At 34.0% G+C, this 12,114-nt stretch overlaps 1 non-coding gene across 1 annotated transcript; it reads right to left on the minus strand.

Annotated features, from left to right (window-relative positions):
- Positions 1 to 8,721: 8,721 nt before the first annotated feature.
- TRNAI-AAU lies at positions 8,722 to 8,795 on the minus strand. The gene has a single exon. It is a non-coding gene; the product is annotated as a tRNA-Ile (tRNA).
- Positions 8,796 to 12,114: the final 3,319 nt, after the last annotated feature.

The raw sequence follows: 12,114 nt of genomic DNA on the forward strand, positions 1-12,114 counted from the left end.
TGGAGAACTTAAGTACTTACAACAATAACAAGAACCGGAGAACTTAAGTACCTACAACAATAACAAGAACAAGACAACAACAAAAAATGTGGTACCCTAGAATATTAAGGACACGACTAAGAGCCTACAAGTAGGCTACTTACAGAGTCCTTATCTCATTCTTTATTCTCCATTTGTTTTAGGTAATAAGGAGTTGGTCGAGGTCGGGAGCAGACTCTGAAGCAGGTGCCATAGACAAACCTCACTCGTTGTCCTCAACCCATTTGTTTTAAAATGTTTTGTGCCCGTTCCTTATTTTGTGTTTTAACTAGTATGTTATGTTTTAAATACTTATGTATACACTTTATTTTGATATTACGTAAATATAATTATTTAAATTCTTTTGTTTATTTCATGAAATTTTTTCTGATCTTTTATAACCATCGTGACAGCTTGATCCTTACAGAGTGGCATCAGAGCCCAAGGTTTCTCTTTGGCTAGCTTGATCCTAACTATATATTACTTTTCCTTTTTCGGGGATCACTAATTGTTAGTTAAGGTCACAAAGGAGGGTCGTCTCGAGCCGTCAGTTCTATGTGTTACGAGTTGTTGTTCTTAGTTTTCAAATTTCGTTCCACTTTTTATCATTTTTTTTCTTTGTCATAGTTCTATGTGTTACGAGTAGTTGTCCTTATTTTTCGAATCTCGTAACAATTTTTATCAATTTTTTTCTTTGCTAGTACGTGTCATGAAAAATGATTTGAAGCCTTGAAAATTAAGTTATTATAGTTGTGCTTTGAAGTTTTTAAAATTGAGTTATTACGGTTGTGTCCTATTTAGCTCATCTAAGCTATTCTCGGCCATTGATGCCATGCAGTTTAACTCTTCTAAGCATACCAAAAATCAGGTAATTTAGTTATGCTCTTACCATTTCCCCTACCATCGATTCAAGTTCCAACAGGTGAGTTGGCGAATATGCAATATATGACTATATGACATATATGACTCCGGAAAGATTGATGACTTGCCACTTGAGAATAGTTGGTGAATATCTAAAAGAAGACCAAAACCTAAGAAAGAAAAAAAATACAAAAATACAAAAACAAAAGCTGGGAGAATTAGTTAATTTCTTTGATTCAAGGTTTTTTTGCTTCAACTAAACTTTATGGTTGGGTTGAGAACTAGGGTTGTCCAATCAATTTGATATTAGAGTCTCGGTTGCATCCATGTGGCCTATTCTTGATTTGATTTTATCTTTTGTTTATTTGTTTATGTTTTTCTTTTCTTCAAATCTGTCCATTTATTTCCTACTGTCATTTCCATCCTTTTCATCATCTTTTGACCTTGTTCTTATTTTCTTTTTGAAGATCATATTTAGACGTTGAAAAAAAAACAAAAAAAAATCCTTATCATATTTGTTCATTATAAATGGTAAGGATCATTTATTTTAGACCATTTATATCTTTATTTCAAAATCAAATAATCTTCTATTCACATTCTTTCTTATTCCATCTAAATCTAGAATATTTGTGTTTGATATTTTTTTTTCCTGATCATTTAGACTTGAAGATAACTTCTAAATTTTACAGTATTTTATAAGAAAGAAAGTTAGTAGTTCTCAAATCTACCACCATTCTCTTTGGAATTCTTTTCTCTTCAATCTGCAATTCAATCCAAAAATATATTTGTTCCCTTCTTTCTTTGTTTATTTTTTGTTTTTATTTTGCTGTTATTTCATAATTAAGTTTTCTTGATTTCATTGAATAGCTTACTATTATCAGACTTGTTTTATCCATGTATTAGCCTACCTTGATAATAATTTAGTCACTTTCCCAAATAGCCTACCTTTGTGTGTAATAAACACGATTGTCCCTGAGTGTAAAATTAGTGAGTTATGTATGTGAGATCCTAAACATATTTAACTATTGTTTGTACAATCATGAACCAAGACAAAGGAAATGGAGGGGAGATCAATGAAGCTAGGTTGAGAGAAGCACAAGTCAGAACTATTACTCGTTTAAATCAAGTTATTAGTACATCGACAAACAGGATGGAGTAAATTGAAACAGCCGTAGGTAATCTTCAAGGAAGGGAAGTACTCTCGAATGAAGAAGTTGAAAATGAAGAAGATGACAATGTCACTCTTTTAGCAGGACATAGTCTTAGGGGTGGGAGAGAAAGAGTCAGAAGAAGGGGTAGAGAAATTTTAGCACCAAAAAGAATTGAGAGGGAGTAGGAATACGAGAGAGGAGAAGAAATAGGAGTTGGGGGTAAAGCTTAAAATTTCAACTTTTTATGGGAGATCAGATCCAGAGGAGTATTTGCAATATGAGAGCAAAATTGAGCATGTTTTCGATTGCCAACAATCTCAGTGAAGAAAGTAAATTGAAGCTTGTTGTGGCTGAATTTTGTGATTACGCTAATATATGTTGGACATCTTTGAAAATAGAGTGGAGGAGAATTTATGAAGAACCAATTGAATCGTGTAAGGAATTGAAGACATTAAGAAAAAGTTACATTCCGAAACATTATTCTCGAGTACTCAAGCAAAAACTCTAAATTCTGCTACAGGGATCCAAAAGTATTTAAGAATATTACACAAAAATGGAGGCCCTTATGAATAGAGCATGCATTGATAAAAATGAAGATGATACAACGGCTAGATTCCTCGGTGGGATGAACCGAAAACTTTCTCACTAAGTGGATAGGCAAGCATACTTTGATATACAAAAATTGTTACACCTTGCTATTAAAATCGCAGGGCAACTAGCTTGGGAGAAGGAGAACTCCAAGAGGTATGCTATTTCTAAGTCTATTACTTACCACGCATGGAAAAAAAATGTAAATATTGAAAGGATAAATTTCAAGGTTAGAGGCACGTATGAGATTGAAAAAAAGAACAAAGATGAGACATCCACATCCTAGGGTAAAGAGGAAGTGGAGGAATACAAGGTCATATTAGTTGTGATTGTCCTAACAATTGAGTCATGATCATAAAGAATGGACAAATTGTCTCACATAGTGAGGAAAGTGACCAAGATAAGCTAGTTGAAGAAGAAATCCAAGAGAATGAGGAGAAATTGAAAGCTTAAAAATTGTGAAAAGAATAATGAAATTGAAAAAAAAAAAGAAAGAAAGTGAGTTGTTTAGCTAGAGTTGGAGGGGTTAGAAGCCGAATGTTTTCACAAAAACCATCTTTATACTTATGTACAAGTAAGGATGTTTGGTCTCTAACGATAACAATTTTTATTTGCCTTGTATGTTTCAATCTCTTTTACAAGAATTTGAGAATGTATTCCAAGATGAAGTACCTAAAGGACTACCTCTCATTAGAGATATTGAACATAAAATAGATTTTATAACGGGTGCAATCATTCCTAATAGGCCAGCTTATAGAGAAAACTCAACTAAGACTAAAGAAATTTAGAGGCAAGTTGGGGAGCTCATGGAGAAGGGCTATAGACAAGAGAGTTTGAGTCCATGTTCTGTACCAGTCTTATTGATGCCAAAGAAAGATGGAACGTGGCACATGTGCGTAGATTCTTGAGCCATCAACAAAATCACTGTAAAGTATCGACGTCCTATTCCTAGGCTAGACCATATGCTTGATTAATTGCATAGTTCATATCTATTTACAAAGATTGATTTGAAATCTGGATATCATTAAATTATAAGGCATATAGAAGATGAATGGAAAAGAGCTTTCAAGACTAAGGTTGGATTGTATGAATGACTTTGATATGAACCACGACCAAGGAATTTCCATACCTCAAGGTCCAATTACAAGGACGAGAGCCAAGAAGCTACAACAAACCTTATACAGTTATATTCAAGCTATGGTGAGCTCATCAAAGAAAATTCTAGAAGACGTTGGAGACCTTCCTTATATGTTGTGCAAAGTTGAGGTTCAAGAACAGATGAATTAAATGCACTTCAAGTTGCATTTAATGAACTCCGCTGAATTTATGAAACTAGTCCAAGGATGACTAATAAGCACATTTTATTAATTGCATTATTTAATTATAGTTTAACTATTTGTTTGTCATATTTAAGCTAGTTTTAAATATAGGAGTTAAGGTTGTATTGTAACCCACATAGATTACTATATTCCACCATTAACTAGCCATTTTAATAGGGAGGTTATGGGTATTTCTCATTTACTACTAGCCCATTTAATTTGGGAGTGATGTATGACATAGGTTAAGGTTGTAAAGGCTATATAAAGCCTTCTTTTCTTTGATTAGACATCAAATTTTGGAATTAAGAATAGAAGTTCTATTTTAACTTTGTTGAGAGCTAAACTTTCTTTGCAAATTCTTGTATTTAGAATTTGCATGTAGAGTCATTCAAGCTGTATTGATCAAACCTCTTGTGAAGTAATTCGAATCACGAGTTTAGAAACGAGTTTTCTTTACTCTTGATCTTGATCATCAAGGTAATTCGTTCCATACTTTCCCTTGGGTTGATATCCATATCAGACTTGTTATGCGTTTTAGGTTAACTAATGCTTCTAGTACATTTATGCGCTTAATGAATCACGTTTTGAGAGAATATTTAGGAAAGCATGTTGTTGTACATTTTGATGATATTTCAATTTATTCAAAGACTTTGTATGAGCATGTGAAGCATGTTAGGTAAGTTTTGATTATGCTTAGGAAAGAGAAACTTTATGCTAATTTTAATAAGGGTAGTTTTTGCATGGAAAAAGTTAACTTTCTTGGCTTCATAGTTGGTAAAAATGGAGTACAAGTAACTTCTTGCTCTGAAGGTGAAGGAATCCTTAATTTGAAGGAAAATAGACGGTAGATAGGATTTTGAAACTTGCCCCTAATTTGAGCCCAAAACGGATTTTCTTCAATTGGGCTTGTTCTTGAGGTTATTTCTCTTCGTTGTCTTCTATGCAAACATTCCTTGGTGGTACAATTGGGATCGTCCTTGCTTGACGTATTCTTGTGTATCCTCGGATTGAAATTTTGAGTTTTCCTTGAAGCTCTTCAATGACGAATTGGATTGCGAGAATGATTTCTAGGCACTTTCAGCATTGTAAGAACAAGTTTGAATCGAAATGGTGTAGAATTGCTCTCGAATTTGGAAGAAATCTTAGAGTATGAGACCCAAAATCTAAACGCTTATTGCCTACCATTGGGAGTTCGATTCTTGTTCCAAACTATTGCCTAAACGTTTATGAACAACATAGTGGAAAGTAGATAACATTAGTTTAAATAAAAATAAAGCAATGCCCTAATATAACCTAAGGATCATTAAAAATAACATGAATGCAACTGCATTAAATTTGGTTCCTTGGCCTTCAACGCAACGTTGTCATCCGTAAATGGGTATTTTACCTTTACTTTAAAATAAGAGTAGTATGTGGTTTGAGTACTTTAATAAATACTCGTTAAGTAATTCCACTGTTAGGGTCGGAATATGAATCACGTGTAATATAGTGGGACCTATCCTTTCATCAATACATTGTGGCATGGGTTTGGGCTTTGCTTTTCAGTCCGAGCAGAGTTGAATATGTTGTACTTCCCTACACACAACCCATGAATGTGCACATTGACCACCAGGTGGGTTGGTATAAGAGTACTCTGTGGATCTGCCTCGTCGAGCTTGTGCACACTCATACTACCAAATACCATGAAGGGAAAAGACCCGCATAATATCATAAGGAACATAAATATTGTAGAGTATGTGTCTGTACTAATCCTAATGGGGAAGTATCCCGATGCACCTCCCATATAAAATACATGAGATCCCTAACATTAAAACACGACATAATGTTCCTATGAGACAAACATACTTGATTCTTGTCATATTGTTCATGATTAACAATACATAGGCATAGGGTGTACTAAACATAATATAGAAGTATCTCAATGCACGTGGTATTCAAAATGCATGAGGTCCCATAACATTAAAGAATGACATATATTCATGGCGCTAGTCATACCTCCAATCTATTCCTAGCATAGTGTTTCTATGTGATATAAATACTTGATTCATTTCATATTTTTAATAATTAACAATACATGATTTTCTAATGTCTCATAGTCCTAGAATAGTACATATGATATCATAGCGTAACTTATATGCAACATATCGTATATCATAGCATATACATATTATAGTATATGTCATACAATCATAAAACACGACATGTGCAGGGGCCACAAGTAGCAATGTCCATTCCCTATCATCATCCTGACCATCTATTTCATTCTCCATTTCCACAAAGTTCTCTATTTATTTGTGTGGGGATCAAGGTAAGGGATTCATCGCAAGGAAGTGGCAGGGATCGGATTCCCCATGGAGAATTTTAGTGGGTTTTAAATCCAAGAGTCAGTCTTAGAGGAAAAGGCCAAGAGTGTTGAAGATGAAAGGCCAAGAATGTTTGATCGGAACAATGACTTTTTATGGGTTAGGAAACAGTGGCATCCTGATGTCTATATTTAGTTTTAGAAGACCTTATAATTATGTTTGTTATTACTACTGTAAAACCGTAAAGAGAGTATAGAAAAAAAAGAAAAGAAACAGAAAAGCAATACAAGATTGTTTTTTCAGATAAACAGAGTGTTCTTTGTCTCCTTCAATCGTCAGTGTGTGTGAGATTTATTTCACAAATTTATGAGTTTTCTTTAACAAATTTCTATCAAGCCAATGGCGAATGTGACGGGTCAAATGCCACTACTGCAACTAACGAAGAAAAACTACGAGAATTGGAGCATTCATATGAAAGCTTTTCTCGGTTCTCAAGATGCATGGGAGGTGGTCGAAGAAGGGTTAGAAGAACCAAAAGATACCACTATGCAAACGATTGTAACTCCGACAAATGTTACAATTGTGGCAGAGGGGCATTTTGTAAAAGATTGTCGAGTTGATAAAAAGGTGAAAGAAACAATCAACCTAACCTTGGATGACGCAACAAACGAAGGTCTTCTCTTTATGGCTCAAAATGAAGATTTGAAAGCGAAAGAACACGGTAGAGCAAAAGACGATGGCGGTAGTTGTGAGGTGGTGGAAGCCGTTGGAAACGAGGGGATACGCAGCGGATTTGGAAAAATTGCGATACCGGAGACGAGAAAATCGAAGAAGGAATCTGGATTGAACACACGATCAGCGAACAAGCCAAAGAAACTTCCAGATCATCAGAAGGAGAACAGAGATTTAGAGCAACATTCAAAATCTGCCATGGATAAATCTGTGGAGAAGTCTCAGTTGCAGACATTGAAATCGTTGAACGAGCGCCTTTTGAAGGAGAAAGTAGAGATTGGAAAAGAAAAGAAAGCTTTTAGAAATGGAGATTGAAAGGTTAGAGAAGGAAGTGGCGGAGCTGAGTGAGAGTTCTTTCTGTCTCAAATAGGAGAAGGAAGAGAATGGGAAGGTAATTTCTGAGCCTGTGAAGAGAATTGAAGAAGGTGTGGAGAAAGAGAGGTCAGCTTCTGATGAGTCATGGGTTCAAAACCGGAGGTGCGTGCTAGCAAGTGAAATTCTTTATATTGAAGCGTGGATCCATGCGGATCGGGTCGAACATCCTTGGAGTGAAACTGGGTTAGACATGGGCGTGGGTTGGAAGAGCTACCGTGTTTCGCATATCTTGTGGAGACGCGTCACTTTACAACGTGCCTGACGCGTTATTCCACCCAATCGTCAATACGTGTCCCTTAGGCTGTTTGACACGTGGCTTGCCGGCTATCTGACGCGCTTTCCCTTTCGCAAGTTGACATGTGGCTTGCTGGAAAATTTTCAATATTGACAATTGCAATATTGAATCTGGCCTTCAAAGTCAGTTCATTTACCTCCTTGTTCCTGAAAGAACTCTCAGAAATCCTTGAATTTCATCCTTCATAGAAGAACATATCGAATAGCTGAGATCTAAAGAAAAATGGATTTCATCCTTCATAGAAGAACATATCGAACGACTCAGATCTAAAGAAAAAGGTGTGAAAGTCATTTACCTCCTTCCTGTTCCTGAAAGGACTCTCAGAAATCCACGAATTTCATCCTTCATAGAAGAACATATCGGCTCAGATCTAAAGAAAAATTGTGAAAGTCATTTTACCTCCTCTAAGGATCATCCTTCATAGAAGAACATATCGAACGGCTCAGATCTAAAGAAAAAGGTGTGAAAGTCATTTACCTCCTTCGTGTTCCTGAAAGGACTCTCAGATCTAATGAAAAATTGTGAAAGTCATTTTACCTAGTCTTGAAAAATCTCCTTCCTGTTCCTGAAAGGACTCTCCTTGAAAAATTGCGAAAGGTTACCTAGTCTTGAAAAATCTCCCTCCTGTTCCTGAAAGGACTCTCCTTGAAAAATTGTGAAAGATTACTGTTCCTGAAAGGACTTCCCTTGAAAAATTGTGAAATGTTACCTAGTCTTGAAAAACCTCCTTCCTGTTCCTGAAAGGACTCTCCTTGAAAAATTGTGAAAGGCAGGTCACATTTGTTTAAAGTTTGTAGTGTTGTAACCCCGTATCATGAAAAGATATTATTAAGAATTAATGAAATTTGGCCTATGTTATTGTCAAACCTACGACCTTCACGTTCTTAACATGACAATTAACCAACTAAGCTAATAGGGCATAGGTTTTATGCACAGTATAGATCGTTGGCTCCTAAACTAGTCAATCTAGTTTCGTTTACATAACTTTATGCATAATAAACTTAAAAAGTCATTATCTTTTAAAGTTCGTAGTGTTTTAACTCGTATCATGAAAAGATATTATTAAAAATTAATGAAATTAAGCCATGCAGGAGTCAAACCTACGACCTTCGCGTTATTAGCACGACGCTCTAACCAATTGAGCTAATAGGCCATAGGTTTTATGTACATTGTAGATCGATAGCTCCTAATTTAGTCAATCGAGTTTAGGTTACATAATTTTATGGATAAAAAACTTAAAACTTTAAGTCATTATCTTTAAAGTTCGTAATGTTGTAACCCTGTATCATGAAAAGATATTATTAAGAAGAAATGAAATTGGCTCATGCAAGTGTCAAACCAATGACCTTCACATTATTAGCACGACGTTCTAACCAACTGAGCTAATAGGCCATAAGCTTTATACCCATTGTAAATCGGTAGCTCCTCATTCAGTCAATCGAGTTTCGCTTACATAAAATAATTTTATGCATAATAAACTTAAAACTATAAGTGATTATCTTTTAAATATAGTATCATTAAATATATCATTATTGAAAATTAATGAAATTGGCCCATGCAGGTATTGTATTCTTTTGTTTTTTGGGATTACCTTACGCTTTTAAAACGCATAGAGAAATTTTCACACCCTTATAAAGAATGTTCCCCTCTTTATATAGAGGTATCAAGTTGGCTTAAGGGCTCATCTTGTTATCTTTTTTGTCTCTAATTAGCCTCCTATAATCAATAGGAACACTATTATAAAACAAGTCTAGAAACCTTGTTCAATATCTGATTTATAAAAATTACTTAACTTATGGGAAATTAGTGAGCCCAACAACATCATTCTAACTCAGATCTAGTGTTGGTATTAATGTTGGAATAACTTAGATATAACATTCAACCTTAATTCAAACCTTCCTAATTTCTTCCCGGTGATTTAGTTTCTTCCTTTAACTAGATCATGACTTGATTAGTCTATATGTATTACTTTATCTTTTAATTCACAAACTCCAAATCTTGCTAAAGTATCCAATCATTGACCACTTTGCCTCGTACAACCTCAAAGCTTCCTCTTACTATTTGTGCATAAACATCTAAAAAAAAAAGAAAAAGTGTTATTTCCTCAAATTTCTTTGTAACACTAAGGAGTGACTTAATAAGACGGATTTGCATAAGCATAATAAATGTTCTTATATGTAGTAAAACTTGAGATACTTAAGAATAGTTTCATATACACATGTTGTCATTTGATATTCATAACAAACCTTGATTCTTATCATTTTCTTAAGTTCATACCTCATGCGATCTTGCATACTTACCCTTGGTCATAAATGAGTCTCTAAAAAGTTTATTTAACAATTGAGGTTGTTTTTTGTAATCTTGAAAACATTTTAAAATTCTTATAGGGGTATGTTGGTCATTTACAACCCTAATCTGGACATATTCCAATGGCCTTGTATAAAATCTTTGAATCATGACATATTCAAATGGCCTTCTAAGTATGTTATAGAAGAGACACAACTCATCAAATCCAACGACCGAATTTAAAATGGAGATCAGTTGCCCACTACTCAGAGAGAATATGTTTGGCATAAATTTCATAAAATTCAATCTCAAATTCACGACAATCTAGAAGTTTTTAACGTCAATTTAAGCTCTCTCTATAAATTCTGAAGTAGGAGCTTTCGTTTGGAGCAAGAATCGAGCTAAGTCGAACCTTCAACTGTAAGTTGTTATAGCCTCTGAGATTTTGGGTTTCTTACTCGCGGATTTCTTCCAAATTTGAGAGCCATAGCCAACCATTTTCCTTCAAACCTGCTTTTGCATCTCCTAAATGGGACTATCCACAAGTTTGGTGATGAAATAAAGTGTTGAAGGTGCCTCAAACACAACTTCTCAATTTGGTCCGTCTTTAAAGGGAGATGGTTGAAGCTCGAAAATTAAATACGAGCCTACATGCAAATTTGTCAAGAAACCTATCATGTTCGATTTTCGAACCTCCAAGGAATATTTTCGTAGAAGACCACGAAGGTTAACAAGACTCAAAGCAAGTCCAATTGAAGAAAATTATTTTCGTTTAAAATTTGGGAGTAAGGATCGAAGTCTTACTTACAATCCATTTTCTTAAAAATTGACCCTTTCTTTAGCTTTAGAAGATTAAGTTGAGCGCTTTTAATGAAGAAATCGGGAGTTAATACATCTTAGATAAGGTTGCCTAAGGAAACAAAATTTTGCTTTCTCGTATAAGTTGCAGACGGAGGATCAAATTCCAAAATTAAGACATCACCATCTTTATGTTTCATAAAGAAATCGATGGGAGAAATGCTCAAGGCGAAGACCATGGGACAATCTCCTAATGTATCATTACTTTCATCTTTGTATGGATAGACCATGGGACCATATATAATATTTTCATAGACTTTCAAGTTTATATCATCTCTAAACAATATATAATATGTCAAATTAATTACTTTATATATATATCTAATAGAGTTTCAACCCATTAAAATCAATTACTTTAATAAATATAAAGTTGAGTTTTATATCTAGCTTCATAAACTTCTAACTTTATATCTATTATGTATGTGAATTTTAAGTATTTAATTACTTTAATATATATAATAATATCATACTTTAATATATATAACAATATCCCAAAACTCAGGTAATAATATTCCAAAACTCAAGTAAAGATGACATCAAAATTAATACTTTAATTTCATCTTTATAATTTATTTCCATTTGACTGGTAATCATAATAGTCACCCGTGCACAAATATTTACAACCTTAAAAGGTAGAAATTATAAGAAGTATAAGAAAAGAGTGCTTAAAATAGTTTCAAAATATAGAAAAAAAAAATAGGAATTGGTTAAAGTCAACATCCATTGATCACTTATGGCACAGCACAACACAGATGAGGGTAACATTTTTTTATTTCTCTACTATATTAGGCCCTTTGGTTTATTGGCTTTACAAGATGGAGACATGAAGTTTTCTATGTTTGAAATAAATTTGGTTTGATTGTTTTCGAGTTAGCATTGGTATCAAAACTTATTTATTTCTTTGAAATGTTTGAGTTTACAATTTACATGTTTTCATTTTTCTACTTTGTCTGCCTGCATTTAGAAATAAAGCAAAATTAGTTTAGGGTTTTAGGCAGATTGTTATAATTCTAATTTTTAACTAAAAAAAAAAAATTAGTCTCTTTGTCACGCTTAAAACTACCCTATAGGTATAATCTACCTGTTATCTGTTGGCTTTTTTGTCTTAATTTTTTTGATGATAACAAACCTACCTTCAATTATTAACAATTCTCAGTATTTTTGTCCACAGTGTAAGGTTGGGAACAACGATTTCAACGTCTTTTTTGGTTCACTCGAATTAGAGATAAAACAAAGAAGTTCCAGTCAAAACAAATACCCGACGTGATGATGTGGTGGCAAAATTGACATCATGGACCAATCAAATTCAAAACAAAATATCTGACGTG

This window comes from Cucurbita moschata, unplaced genomic scaffold (assembly GCF_002738365.1).
Source record: "Cucurbita moschata cultivar Rifu unplaced genomic scaffold, Cmos_1.0 Cmo_Scf00114, whole genome shotgun sequence".
NCBI lineage: Eukaryota > Viridiplantae > Streptophyta > Magnoliopsida > Cucurbitales > Cucurbitaceae > Cucurbita > Cucurbita moschata.